The sequence below is a fragment of the Hevea brasiliensis genome, chromosome 5 (genome assembly GCF_030052815.1).
Source record: "Hevea brasiliensis isolate MT/VB/25A 57/8 chromosome 5, ASM3005281v1, whole genome shotgun sequence".
Classification (NCBI taxonomy): Eukaryota; Viridiplantae; Streptophyta; class Magnoliopsida; order Malpighiales; family Euphorbiaceae; genus Hevea; species Hevea brasiliensis.
In genome coordinates, this window is record NC_079497.1 from 113,782,641 (window position 1) to 113,788,640 (window position 6,000).

Here is a 6,000-nt window from a genome sequence, read left to right on the forward strand (position 1 = left end):
GGAGTGTCTAACCACTGCCCCTGTGTTGACACTACCTGTGAGTGGTGAAGGATACACCGTGTATTGTGACGCCTCCAGAATTGGCCTAGGGTGTGTTTTGATGCAGAATGGAAAGGTAGTGGCTTATGCTTCAAGGCAGCTGAAGAAGCATGAGCAGAACTACCCCACCCATGATTTAGAAATGGCGGCTGTAGTCTTTGCACTAAAAATCTGGAGACACTACCTGTATGGGGAAGTGTGCGAGATATACACCGACCATAAGAGTTTGAAATACATCTTCCAACAGAGGGACTTAAACTTGAGACAGAGGAGATGGATGGAGCTTCTGAAAGACTATGATTGCACCATCCAGTACCACCCTGGAAAGGCCAATGTTGTGGCAGATGCCTTGAGCAGAAAATCTTCTGGCAGTTTGGCGCACATTTCAGTAGAAAAGAGACCATTGATTCAGGAGGTACATGAGTTGATGGATCAAGGTTTAATCCTAGATCTTTCAGATGAGGGGGTATTGTTGGCTCACTTTTCAGTGAGGCCAGACTTGAGGGACAGTTAGAGTTTCCAAAGAGAGACCAACAACTGATGAAGATCATAGAAAGAGTGCAGCAAGGTGAAGGTGGGGAGTTTGGATTTGCCAATGATGGCGCCCTAGTGCAAGGTTCTAGAATATGTGTGCCCGATGTGGACAATCTCAGGAATGAAATCATGCAAGAGGCACACTACACACTGTACAGTATCCACCCAGGTTCCACCAAGATGTACCATGATGTGAAAGATAGCTACTGGTGGAATGGCATGAAAAGAGACATAGCAGACTTTGTGTCCAAGTGCTTGACTTGTCAGAAGGTGAAGTTTGAACACCAGACCGTCGGGAAGCTGCAAGAGCTCCCTATCCCGAGAATGGAAGTGGGAAATGATCACTATGGATTTTGTGACTGGTTGCCTCGTACCACGCGAGGATATGATTCGATATGGGTAATTGTGGACCGCTTGACCAAATCACTCACTTCTTACTGTAAAGACTACATACTCTATGGCACAAGATGCGGCTCTACATTCGAGAAATAGTCGATTGCATGGAATTCCGGCCCATAATATCCGATAGAGGGCCCTTCACTTCTCGGTTTGGAGAAAGTTGCAGGAGGCACTTGGCACACAATTGAACTTGATGCGACCTTCCACCCTCGAACAGACGGACAATTGAAAGGACAATCCAAACATCGAAGACATGCTTCGCATGAGTGTCTTGGATTTTGGAGGTCAATGGGATGAGCTAGATTTGGTGGAGTTTGCCTACAACAACAGCTTATCACTCCAAAGATAGGATGGCACCCTATGAGGCACTATATGGAAGAAAGTGTAGGTCTCCTCTGTGTTGGACAGAAATGGGGGAAGCGAAGGTGCATGATGTAGACCTAGTGCAGCACACTTCAGAAGTAGTTCCTTTAATCGAGGAACGATCGAGGACGGCTTCAAGAGATGTAAGAGTTATGCAGACCCAGCACGGAGGGATGTGGAGTTTGCGATGGCGACTATGTATTCCTGAAGGTTTCTCCAATGAAGGAGTCATGAGATTTGGAAAGAAGGGCAAGTTGGCACCTCGGTATATTGGACCTTTTGAGGTTACTGATAGAGTTGGAGCAGTTGCCTACCGGTTGGAACTACCACCCAACCTTTCTCACGTTCATCCCGTGTTTCACATCTCCATGCTCAGGAAATACATTCCCGATCCTTCTCACGTACTGCAGCCGGATGTGATAGAGCTAAAAGAGAACTTGACATTTGAGGAGCAGCCTGTAGCCATAGTGGACTACCAAGTGAGACAGCTGAGATCTAAACAGATCCCTATGGTTAAGGTTTTGTGGAGGAGTCAGTCAGTGGAAGAGTGCACCTGGGAGTCAGAACGGGACATGCGTAGCAAGTACCCGTATTTGTTCAATGCATAATCATGTGTTTTATTTACTTGTGTAAAAATTCGAGGACGAATTTTCTGTATAGGAAGAATGTAACACCCCAAATTTTATTAATTATGAGTATTTTTTATATTTAAATTTTATTTAAATTTTAGGAAATTTTTTGAGATTTTTCGGATTTTAAAAATCGGGTTCGATTTTCCGAAAATATAAACTTTGATGATTTTTAAAAATTTATTTAAAGACCACGTGGCAAAACTAAAAATATATTTGGAGTCTACGTATTTTTCTGAGTTTTATGGAATTTTTTCGGAATTTTTGGACCTCGTTTTCGGTCCCGAGGCAGAGTAAAAATTCAAAATTTTGTATTTCGAATCGAACCGGCCGAATCGAACCGGACCGGATCGGACCGGTCGAATCGAACCGGCCCCCTTTCCTTTTTCTTCTCCCGCGCGCGTCTCTCTCTTTTCTCTTTCTTTTCTCTCTCCTCTCCTCGCGCTGTCGCTCCGATTCCTCGGCCAAATCCGGCCGATCCGGCCACCGATTGGACCGGGTCTTGTGTCCAAAATCATCTACTCGGCGAGAGCTTTCCATAGACACCAAGAACGCCGAAATCCATCGAGCGGATTGTCCGATTTTTGCTCGGGAAGATTTTCGCCCATTTCGACTTTTGGGCTAGATTTCTCGAAAACCGTGAATCCCACGAGAAAACCGAGGCTACCAGCACGCTCCACTCGACGAGGGCTTCGCGGGATATTAATTTCAAAATTTTCCGACAACGTTTTTCGGTGGGTCCCACGGAAATTCGCAGTGTATTTTCGAGCATTAAATGAGCTTAGAAAATTCTGAAAAATTTATGTACTAACCCCCGTGTTATGGGCTTCGTGTAGGTATTCTCATTTCGCGGAAATTCGACAGTTGACCGGGTCTGCGAAATTCCGGCCAGACAGACCCGTTACCGGAAAAGTCTCCGAATTGGGCCGAGATTTTGCCTACCCCCCCATTGTCAGACGTCCCGAGCGCGTCCCCGAAGTCGGAATCGGCAAAGGTAAACCCGAACCTTGTTTTTTCGTAATTTTCTAGTGCTTAAATAGGATTAAAAATCCATAAAATATTCGTGGTAGCTTAGAAAATTACGATTCTTTTTGCAATAGCTTAGTAATATTGCTAAGGACCGCGGGGCAAAGTTTTAGAATTTTTAGAGTTGATTTGGGCAGTTTTTGCAAAAATGGTCAATTATAGGGACTAAATTGAAATTTTACATATTGTGATGAATGATTGATTTGATGGGCCCAGGAGGGGCTGTGTGATATGATTGAACTGTTGATGTATGGATTGTGAGTATAGAAGTGCGTTTTTAGCCCTTTTGCAGGTTGGGTAGGTCCTAGGTATAGGGAGACTGCGGATTTTCTGCACGACTTAGGACGTAATTGGTCTTTTTCTTTATTTGTATTGAGTCGATTGTATTAAATAAATGTAATATGATTGTCGTGAGCACCTTCTTCCTCCGCCCACCGCCACGATAATTTGTCGTATAGTCTGTGAGTAAAATATTAATTTTAATTATTATTTCGTTATTATTATATGTTCAAGATGCCCATGCATCACTTATATGCATATATTTATGTATTTAAACTCTAGGCACGATTTATGTTGCATTCATAACTGTTAAAGTGCCATGAATGGTGTTGCGGTAATTTGGAGCAGTGTGCGTGCGTTGGCGTGCGTGTGATGTGGTGTGGACTATGGATAGGACGGGTAGACACGGCTTGAGTTCTTCGCTGGGACCCGGTCCTTCGGGGTAGACACGGCTTGAGTTCTTCAGGACCCCGATTTGGTATTTAAGTGGAAGTCCGAAATGAGTTCTTCACGGCACCGATTGGATTTAAGAGAGTCAGATAGGGATCGGCTCCCATATACTATGAATGATGTTACAGGTGTGTGAGTGCTCCAAATTACCTTTTGATGCTATGATGTGAATATGGTGTTGATGTTGCATTTCACTCTACAAAGTTGCATTAGTTTGAGATAGTTATAGAGATTATAGTTAAGATTGATATTTTACTCTCCGAGTCGAACGCTCACTCTGTTCAAAAATTTTTACAGCCACGGGAGGATATTTTGTTCAGGTTAACTCGCTTTTCTACCTCGCAGGTTGTTTATCAATATTGTGTAATTTTAATTACTCCTAGAATTTCCGCATGTGTTAGCAGTATTTATTTGAATTTGGTCTGTAATATTTTTATCATGTTGGACCTGTAAACTTAAATATGTTATGCATGTTGATGGATTGGATGAGGGAGCTGAGCTCCCATTTATTTTATGTTGATGAGTATGTGGAGGGTGAGCTGAGCTCCCCAATTGAGTATTTATTGTGTTTACAGGTCGGGTGAGTCAAAAACTCCCCGTTGGAAAGTCCATTTTATGGCCGGACTCTGTCCGTTTGTTTTCTTGAAATTGGGCCCAAATGGGCCTTAGAGTTGGGTTAATGAATAGTTAAGGCTTACTACGGGCCTCGGGGGCTTTAGGCTGGCCCAGGTCCTAGTGCCGGTCCGGCCCATAGGTTGGGTCGTGACATTTTTAGTCCTTTACTCACAATTTAAAATGAAATGGCATTAGATTTAGGTTCAAATGGGACAAATCAGAAGCCAATTATTAAGAGGATTAATAAAAAATAAAATAAAATACAAGCAACAAATTTGTAATTTCATGCATCATTAAGATGATATTATTATTATTATTAGTAACACTACTAGTGCATTTGTCAATTTTGTCACCATTAAGGCGTGGATAATTACAATGTCATATAATTAATGACTTTTGTGCTCTAATTATATGATTTCACACTAATTTTATTATCTTTTAGAAAAATAATGATTAAACCCTCCAATTAATTTTCGAAAAGTTGCTATCTTAATTATTGTATTAATTACATCAATCTCTCATTACTTCTTTACTATATTTTTTTAAAAATAATAATAATAAATAATTATTCTACATAATCCCAATTACTTTCTCAAATAGCCATACCATCAAGTTAAGGAAAATTTTTATTATAACTTTGTTTTTAATAATAAAATTTAATTTATTAATAATTATCATTAAATGCATTGATTTAATGATAGTAAAAAAATAATATAAGTATAGAAGAAATATCAAATTAATTGGAGGGTTTAAGTAATCTGAATGAATTTTCTTTTTTCAAACAAACTAAAGAGAGATTCATTTCACCCATGTATGCCAACGACACAAGCAAATCTAAAATAAATTATTATGAAATAAATATGTAATTATATTAAATTATTAATTTAATAATTATTATAATTGAAATTTGAATTCATAAATTGTAATTTTAAAATATTAATAAATTAAAAATTTTTAATAATTATTAGTGATTATATAATTATCTGTTATACATGTCGTTGATATTTTGTGAATTAGTTGAGGATGACGTGAATATTCCGACAAGTATGGGTTCCATCACCCCAAACTATGAACTATTACAAGGGGATTCCACATCAGCAGCCATATGAGTCATCATTCACACTCTTTGTAAATTAATAGTAAATTAATACATATAAGATAACTTGTATAAAATAGTAAATTAATCAAACACACACATATATATATATATCTTAATATATATATATATATATATATATCTTAAAAATTACAATTAATAAATAATTATTTTTAAAATAAATAACTGTAATTATTCACTCATTAATATTTTTTAATTTAATGGAAGTACTATAAATTGACGAAATTGATGGACCACATAATGAATGATAATATTTTTTATTTTTTATAATAAATGTAAATAATTTTAAAATAAATAGATAAAAAAATCATTCTCTACATCTTAAAAATAATAAAAAACCAATCAAATTATTCTGATAATTTATTATTTTTATATTAAATACTTACAAAAAATAATAATTTGTCCTGCAAAGCTGCATGCTTGTGGTGGAGTTAGCTAATTAGGTCATCCTTCAATCCAAATTAGCCACCTAATTACACTCACACATAAGCAGGCTTTTATTAATTTGGGGCATAAGAAAACAAAAATTAGTTAGGTATTAATTAAGCA